We start from the raw sequence: 16154 nt of genomic DNA on the forward strand, positions 1-16154 counted from the left end.
TATATATATATATATATATATATATTATCTCTCTCTCTCTGTAGGTATGAACAGAGCTTGCTTTGAAGGCTGATGCTGTGCTCCAGGGAGGTGGTACATCTTTACAGGCTCATTTGATCTTAATTGATCAGTTGACAGAGACAGAACGAGTACATGAGCCAGTCTCTCTCTCTCTCTCTCTCTCTCTCTCTCTCTCTCTCTCTCTCTTTCTCTTTCTCTCTCTGTCTCTTTCTCTCTCTCTTTCTTGCTGAGCGACACAGATGCAAGCATGGTTCCCACACCCCACCCACTCGCGGACACACTAATGCTCTGAAGTGCTGTCACTATACCGTTCCATGAAGCATGCCTTTTAATGTGCATGTTTGCACTGCAGTGCTGCCTTGTGCCTCTTTGTCGAGTTATATTTGGCGTTCATATCTCGTTGGCTCCACTTTGGATAAGTCACCTTCATGCGAGTTTAACTACACACTTCTGGAGCAATGAGCATTTCCCTGAATGCCTTACTGGAAACCTGTGTTGTGTGTGCCATGTAAGCACTAAGTTGCCTCATAGCAAAGCATCTCCATACAATGGAGAACCATACATAAAAACTATGCAAGTTAACCTACTCTTTAAAAACATCAGACCAACTTAAAATGATCAAATAAGGACTGAAAGTACTAAAGAAATTACACTATTTTTGGATTACCTCTCTCTCTGGTGTTGATGGGATTTTTATTTGTGATCTCCTGTCTCTTGAAAAGCAGGCAGTTAGACAGTTGTGTCACTCTAGAGCTGTATGTGTGCTGAGTATGTGTTCTAGCAAGAATGAAACGGTAAATTTACTCAAAACTATGTTTTTATTTAGTGTAATTTCACAGCTCTGGAATGGTACACAATGTATAACTGCCCACTCATCAAGAGTGAGGAGATCAAAAGTTCAAATCCCAGCAAATCCTCAGCTCTCCATTGTTAAAAGCTTCCCAGTCTGGGGAAATGTGACTTAGGAAAACCTGTGACTAGAAGTGTATAAATTCCCCCAGCAGTGAGCTGTTAAGCACTGGAACTTTGTTCTCTGGAGTGATGGTGCTCGATCCAATACTTTTGGGATGGGTTGGGGAGTTGGGGTTGCAATCATCCATCATCCTGACCTTATAAGTGCTCTTGCCACTAAATGCACTTAAATGCGCACGGAAATGTTCCAAAATCTAGTAGAAAGCCCTCCCTGGACAGTTGAGACAATTACACCTACAAAAGCAGAATCAACATGTCTTCAATCCCCTTGATTCAAGAAGAAACAATAGCAGGTGTCATGAAACGTTTGTCCATATAGTATTCTATAGTTTTAGTTTTTTTAATGGACTATGCTTGACATCAGCCTCATTTTGTCACCTATATTTCATACTAAAGGCAGACCAATGTAGGATGACTGGACATGAACATAAATGAGAGCTTAATAGTTATTGATTTTATATGAAGTGCTTTGTGCCAGGCAGGTGTTCTAGCACCAGAATAAATAACGGTAGGCTTAACGGGGCCTCCCAAAGGAAATAACACAAGTCTAAGGGTCAGCTTGGATAGACATAGTGGAGACTGAGAGGAAGGATATGGCTGAAAAATGAAGGATTGACCAAAGTTTGCAAGACATGTCATGGTAAACCCCTCCAAGGATACATAGGGATGTTTTTAGTTTAGCAGATATAATTCTCTTTTATTTATAATTCTCTTACTCTCAGTAGAGCCTGGAAACATACTGAGCAATAAAGTACAAATGCCTGGAAGTGAAAAGTATATTATAATTCATATGCACATAAGATCAAAATTAAATGTCAGATTATCAGAAGCAAAAAGCCAAAACCAAAGAAAGGTCTAAGCTATACAAAGTGTGTCAGAAGTAATTTGTACAGTTGAAGTGTGGGTAGTTCATGTAAATGTGCTCTTCAGTATTTGGCTTATGTTTTGCATATTTTTTTGATATTCAATGTAGGTTTTTGGGATGGGTCGGGGAATTGGGAAAAAGTGAGGATGTGAGAATCAAATCCACAAGTCTTTCCTGGACAATAGAGACAGTGACTCCAACAAAAGAATTAACTCTTTTTTTATACCCTTGATTTTGAAAAAAAAACAATAAATGAGGTGTCCCAAAACTTTTGTCCATATAGTGTAGTTTTTTAAGCCTTGTTTTGTACATTGAGGGATGCATGGGGTTTATATTGCTTGTTTGTATCATTAACCCAGTGGAAATTTGCTAAGTGGACCTTTGGGATACATGTTTAAGTACCCCTGCCATAGAAGAACACCCTGTCTGAGAATCTTTCAATTTACAGTTCTTGAAAGCAGCACTCCAGTGTTTAAAACTAAGAGACAAAGTTGCTAGCCTATTACTTCAGTTATATGTTTTTGAGATATGTGTTTTCTTTCAGGGGAAAGCATTTTAATGACTTTCTGTGATAAGCAGCTGCATGCAGCAGTTGCTGTAGATGAGATTTTCTTTAGGTTTTAAAAAACGCTCCATCCAAAGGCTTCTATGGGAACAAAAAGTAGCTCTCATACAGCATGGCTTATATTTTTTCAAGTACAGGGACATATAGAAAGTTCAGCACCTATATTTCATACTAAAGGTGAACCAATGTACGATGACCACTGGACATGAACATAAATGAGAGCTTAATAGTTATTGATTTTATATGGAATGACTTGTGCAGACAGTTGTTCTAGCGCCAGAATAAATAACGGCAGGCTTAACGGGGCCTCCCAAAGGAAATAACACATGCCAGCTTGGATAGACATAGTGGAGACATAGTGAGAGGAAGGATATGGCTGAAAAATGAAGGGTTGGCCAAAGTTTGCAAGACATGTCAAAGTAAACCCTTCCAAGGATTAATAGGGTTTTTTTTTTAGTTTAGCAGAAAAAGTTCTTTTGAACTCTTCTTCTTAGTCTCAGTAGAGCCCTGAAACATACTGAGCAATAAAGTACAAAAGCCTGGAAGTAAAAAGACAAAGTATATTATAATTCACATGCATATAAGATTAAAATCAGAGATCTAAAATGTCCACCAAAAAACCAAAGCCAACTAAAGAAAATGCTATGCTATACAAAATGTGTCAGAAGTAATATGTACAGTTGAACTGTGGGTAGTTCATGTAAATGTACCCTTCGGTATTTGGCCTATGTATTGCATATTCTTTTTGATATTGAATGTGTGTTTTTTTTTTGTATTTCAATTTTTTTATCCAGCAGACTTCTGCTCTGGCTGTGTGCTGGTGTAAACATAGTCCTCAGCAGGAGGACCTTGAGCTTGGGTAGCGAGTTCAGTGAGAGATGTGTTTATGTGTGAACTTCTTAACCTTTGATTTTTCAGAACAACACTTTGGGCTCTTTGGATGGATCTATCACTCTGCAGGCAGGGGGTCCTGCTGTGCCAGGGCTGCTGCTTCTGCTGGGGTAAGGTCAGACGGGTCACCCCCTTGATCCTCCACTCTACAGTGCCTGTGGGAGCAAGCTGCTAATGGCTGCAGCTCGCACTCTAGAAGTTGGATGTCGCACCCTTTGTCCAGATCTGGGACATGTTCCTGCAGTTGAGTTTTTGGTTTTGAGCAGTATAAACAAAACTTCAAAACTGATCTCAGAACAGTGCAAAAAAAGCTTTTACAGAAGCCCTGGGATTCAGCCAGAGTGAATTTGCACACATAGACTGGATACCCACTGCAGCACAGTCTGAGACTAAACCTTTAGCTTTTTAATCAAGAGCATGACTAAAGCCCACAACAGTCACCATGACACATTGTGGGGAAGGAATAATGCTGTGTAAAAGTGGTGTGTGTGCGTCTTTGTGTATGTAAATGTGTGTGCACATAGGCACCTGAACAATGGAACATCTGCACTCCTACTTTTATTAGGGGTGGAGAGCAGACAGTGTTTTTAAGATATTGACATAACAATCTCAACAAAAGATATTGATTTATCAATCTCCTTCAAAACTGTCAAAAGAGAGAATGTTGTCACATTCTTGCCAGCAGATTTTGCAGTGCTGTAGGCAGTGTGTGTGCTGCACAGCACCAGGGACTTTGGGTTGCGTGTTCGAGCCTCACTCTGGTCTATGTCTGTAAATAGTTTGGTGGGTTCTTCCAGTGTCTGCATAGCTTCCCTCCAGGTACTCCGGTTTCTTTCCTTCTCCCAGAATTTGTCTTTGCTAGATTTCCCGCTATAGTTGAAAGTGTGTGTGAATGGGTCAGAACATCTCCAAAATGGCAGGTCTTGTGGTGCTGTGGTAAAAGGGTGTTTGGTGCCTGAGGCCAATTTGGTGACATGGCAACAGGGTGATTGACACCCAAGGCTCATCAATGTCTGAGGTCAATGAAAAGCTCCTGTCACACAAATCTCAGAAATGTGTAATGATGGTTATAGGAGGAATACATCACAATACACAGTGCATCACCCTGCAGTGTAGCTGCAAACCAGTAAGAATGCATAAGCTAACCCCTGTCCACCATGATAAAAAGGTCGCACAATGGGCACACGTGAGTCTGGACTAAACCTTAAAGCAAAGCAAGGAGGTCGCTTGGTCTGGTTTTCTTTTTACATCACTAGCTGGGTAGGTGTGTGGCGTTTATCTGTGGGATGCTTTGGATCGATGTCAGATCCCCTGCGGAACAACCTCACAGCAGACAGGAACTAACTAAAGGGTCTGATTCTAACATCTTGGTACCAGATACCACAGGGTACCATCATAAATTTTGTAAAGTGAGCAGATGACAGTCAGCTTATTATACAGGTAGGCTATATGTTTGGCCTATCACATGAGTAGCCTAAATGTTTTATACACAAAACATAGTGAGGAAAGATGTTAATCCTATGAGTTTCCTCACATCTATTTTGTGTGGTTGGTGTTAAAAGGCCAACAAAATCTAATAGTAAGAAACTCTTTGAAGGCCTGGTGTCTCCTCTGCATGGTTTCTTTGCTGGAGAGAGAGAGGAAGAGAAGCATTAGTATTTGTGAGATGAACAAGATAAAAAGGAAAGGGGAAGCAAGCACCAGTTCACCCCAGTACTCACAGGCCCCAGCATTATTTGTCTCCTGATAAGCTGCACAATTCACATTGGCTATTCTTTTGCTCTTTTTTGCTCTCTCCCTCTATCTTTCCCTTTCCTCTCTCTAAAGCTGTGCTTTTCAGATGTCAAGAGATTTAACAATCAAAAAGAAAGAGTAAGAGAGAGAGAGAAAGGGGGAGGAAGGGGAGAAACCCAGAGGGTGGATAACTGGGAGTCTATTAAAGAGTGTGATGGAAATGTTCTTGTGAAGAGTGCTCACTGCAGAAAGATGCAGAGCACTCCACAGTGTCCATCACAACTCCGAATCGTATTGGTTTTATAAAGAGCTTTTGGATACATTAAAGGCTATGTGATGCTGTTCTGTGCCTTCGAGTGGCCTGTGGTAAAGCCCTCTTCATTTCAGGAGAGGGTTGGTAGTGTAGTGCTGAAGCATCACTGCGAATGTTGAACCTGGTCTAAAATCATCACAGTCAGTCACACTGGAAGATTGGAACTGGAAGTTTTTGTTAAATCTGTTAAGAAAGTAGCCTCCTGCACCACAAGCAAGACCAAAGAGAATTTAATATTATGCATTAAGTGATTAAAAACTCACATTTTAGCAATATGGTTTAATTGATTTGAAAACGTCAAGTCTTTATATTTGTTGCTCAGTGAAGCTCTGAGAACCAAGGAACATGGGCTTTCCTAAACCAGTCCAGAATAACAATACCTGAAATCTTCCAAGGTTGTCATATTAAACATTAAACTGGAATGTTTATACACATAGAGATGTCTATTGGTCCATTCATCATGAAATATTCTTACTCAATGTAAAGAACAGGAGGAATAATATATACATAAATATATACAGTACTGTGCAAAAACATCAACATCTGTGCTGACTAGGGTGACATACTGAGGGGGGTGGGGTCGTTATGGAGATTACACTTATTAATCACAGCCTTATCTACCTTAACCCTGGCCCTGATCCTCACCTGCCAGCAGAAACTTATAAAATATCAGCCCACACGTTAAAAAGGAGAAAGGAGAAAGGAGAATGTAAAAACTAACCAAGTACTTTTTTTTTAATAACAATATTTAAAAACTTTTTAAGGCAACATTTTGGAGCTGCCATTCTGCCAATTTCTGTCAAATTCTGCCAGCTATTTAACACCAGAATCAATACTCATTCAACATAATTTTATCTTTGATTTTCTACTGTCTGAAATCCAAAGATCAAACCTTTTTGGCACCGCGGGCATTTAGTGTCTTAAAAGTAATTCACCTTGCAAATGCATTGTTTTCACCTATTGCTGCTTGTTCCAACTGTGCCAATTTGCAGAGAAAAAACTTGCAATCCTGCAGGGGAAAAACACATAAAGTGAAATTGCCATATTATAAAAACAGTGCAGTAAAAAAAATCTGACCTCGAACAACTATGCAAGCTGTTAGACCATCAGCACTTCATCATCAATTAAGCAGTACTCAAGGCATTCATATTTTAGAGAGAGGAGAAAATCACACTTTCAATTCAGATCTGCAAAAAAAATAGATGTTTTGGTCCATTTTTCTGTTTTACTGTTGAGCCTGAAAGGACGTGAAGCTGATCAAGAAGTTCTTTTTAAGAAAAGAAAACAGACAAAATAGAGCTTTTATTCACACTATACTCAACATATAACAGTATACACATACTGTGCTGGTTTGACACAGTTAGAATGTGTCAGGTTGGTGCAGGTGAAGGGTTTGTAAATCATGTAAACGTCCTACACATAGGTCTTTTAGCAGCCCTTTTCTCATGGAGTGACTTTGGATCAATAGTGATACTTGCACTACTCTACTTGACTGCTGCTCGCAATCTAAGGGACAAAAAAGTCAGAGTAGGCACTAGAGACACCCATCAGACACAGCAAGACAAGCTACAAAAAGAAACTAGACATGCAATGTGTGAAAACTACCCCTATGGTAAGGATTATCACTTGCTACAAAAAGAAACAGCTAAGAGAGTGATATGGACGAATGAGCATTGCCTGGTGAGCTGAGCAGATTCTATGTTTGCTTTGATTCTCTCAGTCGGAGTCAGATAAAAAAATCTGTGTGAATGAGTTCTGAAGCTTTTGTAAAGTGATGTCTATCATCCAGCTGAGTGAAATCCAAACCACAGTCAGAAGTGATGGAAATGCTCCCATCCCCATGGTCAGCAAGTTAGCTAGGCCAATTTAATCCATCACCACTGTTTCCTTGACAGTACACCATGTAGACCCTGCAGAAAAAGTTACTTAATAGCTTAATATTTTGGTTAATTGACTATTCTCAACAAAGTAACAGTAATATATTCTAAAACATTCAGCCACACTGTTACTACCTGATACACTCATACTGTTTTACTAACAAGTAATATCTGTTCAGCAGTGGTTCTATTGTGAACCTTTTGCCATGTTAGACAGTTTGCACTAATAGTTTGTCATAAACAGCATGCAAAAATCCTTGGTATAAATGCTGTCACAGAGATAACACTCTCAAAAGTATGTATTCAGTACATTTAGTTAGGGAACACAACTGTACCATATTCCATTTCAGTCATTGTTTTTTGAGTTTGAGTTTAGTTGTTGTTATGAAATATTGTTATTTAACCTTTCATTTAACCAGACAAGTCATTTAGAACATGTTTTTAAGCAGCAGAAGCTACTTGAGTACACATACATGTATATATACAAAATAAAAAAAAAGTATCTTCATATTAGGAACTAAATGTAGTACATTTACATTTACATTTACATTTACAGCATTTAGCAGACGCTCTTATCCAGAGCGACTTACAAAGTGCTTTGCTTGTACACCTTTCACACTCTAAATTAAAGGTTTGTTAAGATTTACCTCTATTGTCATTACAAAGCAGTACAATGAAATTTAACTTCCACTTTTAGTAATTGGGGCAGTGAGAACACACAAGCAGAGCTCTGGGCAGCCACCTCAGCACCAGGAGAGCAATTTGCGGCCAGGTGCCTTGCTTAAGGGCACATCAGTCATGGATGCTCGCCCTGGGATTGAACCAGTAACTTTCTGGCCCCTGTAAAAGTATGTATCAGATGTGGGATTCAAACCTACATCTACACACATACAGGTACTGATGGTAAAATGTTGTAGAAACATGGTATCTTATTTTTTCTGCTTTTGTCAGTGTCTGAAATTAACAAGAAAAAACAAGAATCCAACAAAAACAGAAATCATGTTTTATACACTTGCTATTTTGCTGGATAATTTACATCATTTATGGGCTCTGCTGTGGCTAATTGTAACAGTAAAATCAGCAAGCTTTCACAATACTGACTAGTATAAAATCATCACACATGCTGTAAACTTGTCACTTGCATCGAGTCAAGTTAGACATCCTTAACAATACCTTGAAACTAGCCTGCTGCTACAGACTTGGACCTATTTATCTACACTATTATGACTTCATTCACCTTCAGTTATTGCCGTATTGTCTGACAAAGCTGCAGAGCAGTTGCCATTCATGTGCAATGTAATGTTGCTCCTGTTGACCCTGTATGATGACTATACATTGAACACTGAACAGCATGCTTATTGTTCCTTATTGTATGTACATTTTCCTGTAAACAGGGATGCATTGAATTTGGTTCACATGAGGGTTTTATTTCCACATGAAAACACAACAATAGAGTTTTGTCCTTGAGTTTACTTACATTTGGCAATAACTAGATGTCCTAGAGTGGACTAGGCTTAATCCCTGCCTGGGAAACCATAACAATTAAAAACCAAGATCTCAGCAAGTAAACTGTCTGCTTTTGGCAAGTACTTTACATCCTGACTTTGAAGCTTGAGTAATTGTAAATCTCACACCGTATGCATTCTACATTTCTCTTGCCTTTGTCATCATGCACTGGTAGGCAGTCCATTTGGCTGGAAGCTTCAGAAGCTTTCACCGACAGGTTTTTAGGCAATATCTAAAATAAAAAGACCTCCCTTTGCTGTAAACCCAGGTTTCTCCACACAAATTACCATTTCTGTTCACATTTTCCGATGCGGCTGATTTCGAGCCTCGTGAACAGGTGAGGGTCTCACTTTCTTCTTCTCTGAGGGAGAGAAGAGCACAAAGCAACGGCAGAGGAAATGGCGCAGATTAAGTTGAGGTAATGACAGCTTTACTCTGCCTTTTGTGTGCACAGCGTATGCAATTTACCAGGACTCCATATGGGGCAAGTTAATATTTCATCGCACTGTGAATGAAAGGATGTGGAGGAGGAGATGAGAGACTGAGAACAAGGCAGAAAGAAAAAGAGAGTGAGACTGAGGAAGGAGGAAGAAAAGCAGAGAAATAGAGAGAGTGCAAGAGCTATAGAAAACTAAGAAAGAGAGAGAGAGAGAGAGAGAGAGAGATGCCTGCTTTTTTCTCTAAACTCTCATTTCAGCATCTGATTCATTTCTGATTCATTTCAGCAAATCACCCAAAGCCAATGTGACCTGATGATGTGTGTGTGAGAGAGAGAGAAGGAGAGAGAGAGAAAAGGAGAGAGAGAGAGAAAGAAAAGGGAGAGAGTTTTACCAGCTCAACGCGTGAAGGGGCTTGTGAATGACGCGAATGAAAGTCTGGCTTCTGAGTTCTCTGTTTTGGCAAACATTAGCATCTCATTATTTCTATAACTTTAACATATTGCTGATAATACATTCGTCAGGCAGCATCATTAAAACCTACCAATTATTTGGTAATTTTTTAACCCATCCGATTGTTGTGCTGTTGAGCAAAATACTTACAAACATTTACACAACTGTCATGTATTCGAAGAAGAGCTGACAAAATAGTGCTGAAAGATTTTGGAGAACCCTCCTGTTTATGAACTTTTTGGAGAAACGGTAAAGATTCTTCATTTAGGTTAGATTTAGATTTAGATCAAGGTGTGGGCTATTTTAGGTTTAAGTGTAGACTGAGGTGTAGGTTAAGGTGTAGGTTCATGTTAGGTTTGGGTGTAAACTAAGGCATAGATTAAGGTTAGGTTAAGATTATGTTTAGGTGTAGGTTAAGGTTAGGTCAAGATTAGGTTTAGGCATAGCTTAAGGTGTAGGTCAAGGTTAGGTTTAGTTGTAGGTTAAGGCTAGGTCAAGATTAGGTTTAGGCATAGCTTATGGTGTAGGTCAAGGTTAGATTTATGTGTAAACTGAGGTGTAGTTTAAGATTAGGTTTAGGTGTAGGTTAAGGGTAAATTAAGGTTAGGTTTAGGCATAGATTAATATTTATTTTCTCAAACATTTAAAAACAGCAAAGATCAACTAATGAGGTGAACATATGATGCTAAATAAGAGTATTTAGCTTTCGAATCATATATCACAAGAAACCAAAACGTGTAGATTATTAAAATGCAGAAGCAGTTAAAGCTTTGCCTGAACATTAGGGGTAATAAACTCAAAGAGTAGTGATATCTGATGTGTGGGTTATTTTAGGTTTAGATTGAGGTGTAGGTTGAGGCTATGTTTAGGTGTAGATTAAGGTGTAGGTTAAGGTTCACATTAGGTTTAGGTGTAGACTAAGGCATATATTAAGGATAGGTCAAGATTAGGTTTAGGCATAGCTTAAGGTGTAGGCCAAAGTTAGGTTATGGTTAGGTTTAGGTGTAGGTTAACATTAGGTTTAGGTGTAGGTTAAGGCTAAATAAATGGTAAGGTTTAGGTGCAGTTTTAGGTGTGGGTTAAGATTAGGTTTAGGCATAGATTAAGTTGTAGGTCAAGGTTAGTTTAGGGTTAGGTTTAGGTGTAGGTTAAGGGTAAATTAAGGTTAGGTTTAGGTGCAGTTTGAGGTGTAAGTTAAGATTAGGTTTATGCATAGATTAAGGTGTAGGTCAAGGTTAGGTTAGGGTTAGGTTTAGGTGTAGGTTAAGATTAGGTTTAGGTGTAGGTTAAGGGTAAATTAAGGTTAGGTGTAGGTATAGATTAATATTCATCTTGGAATATGTTTTCTCAAAAATTGAAAAACAGCAAAGATCAACTTATGAGGTGAACATATGATGCTAAACAAGAATGTTTAGCTTTCGTGAATCATAACACAAAAACAATTATTAAAATGCAGAAGCAGTTCAATTTTGGCCTGAACATTAAGGGTTAGTGAGCTCAATGAGTAAAGATATCCGATTGCTTAGTGCCTTTAATGATGAAAACACCACTCCATTAAACATTCACAGTCTCTCTCCCAGCACTGCAGGCAATAGGCAGTTGGGGAGGTTTCATAGATTGGTTCTTGGTAAGTGTGGATATCAGACTGCTGCTGACGAGAGCGAGGAGTGTGGTGTGTCTGACTTTGAGTTTGAAAGTCATGCATTTTACAGTACTCTGTGCCTATCAAAGCGCTCAGCAGTGTACAGCCTCAAACCATCTCAGGACCTGCAGTAAAACACGGCTTTCAGAAGCCTCCTCTGGAAGTGAGACTGAATGTGAACATGTTTGGATGCCACTGATAACCCGGCGCTGTCCAGCAGTGCGACGGCTTGGCTTTGTGCGGCGTCTTTGGTGTGCCAGCAGCTCATATTGTCACGACTGTTTCAAAGCCTTGCTGAGCACACAGAGCCAGAGACTGAAGGCAGAAAGGGAGGTGGAGGGGTGACTAAGTGAACAGTAAGCAGAGCAGTCTGGTACATTCGGATGAGTGTGGGTGTGTGTTTGTTTTGATTTATTTCCAGGCAGAAAGTCTGACTTTGAGGGTAAACAAGTGAAAAACAGCCATAACAACAATGTCAGCACCAAGAATCACCAACAATTATGATTATGATTCAGTTATGATTGAGGTTAGGGTTAGGGTAATGGTTAGACCTTCAAATTCTTTATACATAAGAATGTACATATTGTCACTGTCTTTATTTCACTTTTTAATTGACTTGGAATAAAACATTAAAAAAAGCTTTTGAGTGACAGCAACAAGATTTCTAATACCTATAGGATTTGCTTAAGACCCCATGTCTTTACAAGGTATAAATGTGTGTGTTTGAGTGTGTGTGTGTGTGTGTGTGTGTGTGTGCATGTGTGTATTTGGCTGGAATGGATAAAGCTATGGGACACCATGCAGATGGCACATGGTGACCATAGAGAGAGGATGAGGAGAGGATGAAAGAGCAAGATTAGGGATGGCTTCAGAGAACCTGCTGGGTGCTGATGGTAGGTCATCTCCCTCTCCCTCTCCTTCTCTCTCTCCCCACACTGCATACGGTCACATAGCCCCACAGTGGGACCAGAGAGAGAAAGACTCGCGTTTCCATCTATCTCTCAAGCTCATTTTCTGGCATTTCACAGCTCTTTTGGGTCTGAGCATGCAGCATGCCAGCACCCACTCTCAGCTGCCTTTGACCCACTTTCAGTTTGAGAACAGGCCAGCCAAAGCAAACACACCAAACACACCAGCAGCAGAACAAACACACTGGACCTCAATGCTGTTTGACATGACACCTTCAGTTAGGCCAAAAAATCCCATCAAGACGTGTGTGCTATCTTACACTCACACACACACACGCGCGTTTGCTTCGACTGATAAAGAAATAAAACAATACAGTAACTGTGCCGGCACCTGGTTATAAACAGCGCTACAGTATTAGACTTCCAGTCTTCCAAAATAGATAAACAGATAGTAGTCTATGAAGTGTCATCACCAACATTAAAATAAAATAAAAAAGAAGAACTGTGACTTGATGTTTAGTATGTTAGCATAGACATGTCCAATGGCCTCCTCAACTAAACCCAGTATTAACAGTTACCATCCAATACCTGGAGTACAGGTGTCATGCATGTTGTAGTTTTTCCTGCTCTAACACCCAGACATTTCAGGAAATGACATTTCAGGACTGGGAATAAGTCTGCTGGGAATAACTGCTCTTCTGTGTTCTTCTAACTGTACTTTGGCTTAGGGAGTGAAGGCTAGCCCACAGAAGAGCTACTGTAGCACAAACTGTGGAAAAAGTTAACAGTGGATATGTCTTGTTGAGTCACAGCCTTGACGGGTCAGTTGTTAAGGTGGCTCAAGATATATATATATATATATATATATATATATATATATATGTGTGTGTGTGTGTGTGTGTGTGTGTATAATCTATCTAATTTATAATCACCCAAAGCAACAGTGTGTACATTTGCAGCAATGTGGCTATTTCACATAAACTGTTCACATTACTCTACTAATGACAAAACAAATCACCACATAGCAATACATTCCGTTTCTGTCCAAAATCTTGTTATTAAGCTGCTGTTTTGTGTACTTTAGTTAATGTACATAAACTTTAGTTTAAATGTACATTAGTCCATTTGTCATAGTATTATTAGTATTAGTATTAGTAGTAGTATTAGAATATAGTGTTATTGACATCCAATCAAGAAAACAAAGTTGCACTCTATGCCATCTACATATACACACACAAGCCCTTCTGTTTTCCACACAAGTAATTGGAAAACCTTGGAGCAGTGGCCCCGAATGAACTCCCAAATGGGTCGTCTTGTTATCCCTGCCTTACATATTGTGCATCTGGACATTTCACACAGAATTAGTGGTGTGCCAAGCAGCCAAGCGTAACCAATACAAAATCTTTCATCCTCATTCCCCCTTTCCCTCTCCATCTCTACTCTCTATGTAAACATATATACGCTGAAGATCAGCCATAATATTAGCACCAATGGCAGGTGAAGTGAAAAACATTGGTTATCATCTACATTTGTCAAGACTACATTTGTGGTTGGTGGGGCGCAACAGATAACACCACTACCTGCCAGTGAGCTATCACACCATGTGGGAGACTGGGGTTCTATTCCCGGTCTGGATGACTGTGCTGCGCTACACCAATAAGAGCCCTTGGGCAAGACTCCTAACACTACATTGGCCCACCTCTGTAATACCAGTAACCATGTAAGTCGCTCTGGATAAGAGCATCAGCTAAATGCCCTAAATGTAAATGTCAAGGCAGCAAGTGAACAGTCCTTAAATGTGAAGTGTAAAAAATGGTTGATCATCCACACCATATACACACTGGTTAAAAGTGTTAAGACACTCCTTTGCAGCTGCAATAGCTTCCCAGGGTATGTGTGTGTCTGAATAAAAGTTTTGTGAGGTCAGACACTAATATTGGATGATAGGACCTGGCTTGCAATCTTCATTCTAGTTTATCACAAAGGTGATTGAAATTGTTAGGTCAGGTCATGGCTGTGGGGCCACTCACGTTCTTCCACACTAATCTCTGCCTTTACAGATGCTATGCTTTGTACACTAGGGCATGCTGGAACAGAATAGGGTCATCCCCTAACTGTTTCCATAAAATTAGAAGAATACAGTTGTCCAAAATGTCTTGGTATGCTGAAGCATTACAAAGAGTTATCTTCACTGGAACAACCCCTAAAAACAACCCCATTGCATTATCCCTCCTCCACCAAACTTTACAGTTGGCACAATGCTTCTCCTGGCATTTGCCAAACCCAGACTCATCCGTCACACTGCCATACAGAGAAGAGTGATTTGTCACTCCACAGAACACATTTCCACTGCTCCAGAGTCTAGCAGCAGCATGGTTTACGTCACTCCATCCATCGCTCGGCATTGTGCTTGGTGATGTAAGGCTTGCATGCAGCTGCTCAGCCTTGAGTTTCCAGCACAGTGCTAAAGTTATTGCCCAAGGATGTTTGGAAACGATGCAGTTATTGAGTCAGGAGAGCACTGACATTTATGTTCTGTGCGCCTTAGCACTCAGTGACCCAGATCTGTAAGTTTACGTGGTCTGCCACTTTGTGGCTAAGTTGCCACGGTGGTTATGAGGCTGAATAAAAAACCTGAATTCAGTGGTTAAGATGTGTCCACATAGTGTATATCAACTCTTTGTGGCTGTTGTGTTGGATTCCACAAGATGTTGGAAACATTCCATGCTGACATGACTGCTTCACATTTTTCAGAAGCACATTAAAGCACATAAAATGTGTGTTTATGAAACCAACTTGAGATTAATTTTGCTTTGTGTGCACAATCAGCTCAATGATGGGTAAATTCTGGCCATGAAGGGATGCACAACAATACTGCATGGATTATATCAATAATACTGAGGAATTCGAGCAGCAATTCATATTAACAGCCCCAAAGTGTGCCAAGATAACATTTCCCACACTCCTACTCCACCTGCTCTAGCCTAGACTTACAAGGGAATTGACTTCATCACCAGGCTACATTTCTCCAGTTTTTAATTGTCCAGTTTTAGTGATATGGTGCTCACTACACTTTTTGTTCTTGGCTGACAGAAGCAGAACTCAATGTGGTCCAGGTGGGCTGTTACAAGGTTGGACGTGTTCATTCTGAGATGTTTTGCTGCACACCACAATTGTACAGAGTACTCATCTGAATCTTTCTGTTAGCTTAAACCAGTCTGGCCATCGACTGCTCTCATCAGCAATCATGCCAGGATGCTAAGAGACATTTTCCCCATTCTAATGGTTAATATAAAAATTAAAACTGAATATGGATGAGTAAGTTTATAATTGTTAATAAATCAATTAATTTAAACAAACTAAACAACTAACGTATTAGTCATTTTGCTCATTTGTTTGTTCATTCATTAATTCATTCATTTTTTTTATTCATTCATTTTTTTTATTATTATTCTCTTTTTGTCTCCTCTCTTTTTGTCTCTCTCTATCTCCATTTACATCATGTCGTTCCATCAGTGCTGCCACGGTGTTATTTTCCCAAACAGAAACAATATTGTCTTTGCATCTCTCTGCTCTCCATTGACTGCACCCCTCCATACCATCCCCCTCCCCAAAGCCTCTGCTCGGCAGACTCTTCATAAGCAGACTGAAGGGGATGTGCACTGATAGAAGAGATGAAATGATTTTCTGTCTTTCCCCTATGCTCCTCTCTTCCTTCTCCTGATGGGCTCCCCTGCTGCTCCGCAGCCACGCGGGACCAACGTGGTTCGAATGTGAAGAGAGCTCTCTTTAAGCAGCCTCTGATTAGCCTGCCGAAGCCCTACAGGCAAAAGGCTGAGGCTTGCCTCACTATCTGACTGCAGGGAATTTTCCCCTAGATGTGTGTAGCCGCAGTGAGTAGGACACCTGTTGTAAACGCGAGCTTTCAGGGGCTATCTTTGCTTGTGTGTAAATATGTATGAATTGGATT

Source organism: Salminus brasiliensis, chromosome 2 (assembly GCF_030463535.1).
Source record: "Salminus brasiliensis chromosome 2, fSalBra1.hap2, whole genome shotgun sequence".
NCBI lineage: Eukaryota > Metazoa > Chordata > Actinopteri > Characiformes > Bryconidae > Salminus > Salminus brasiliensis.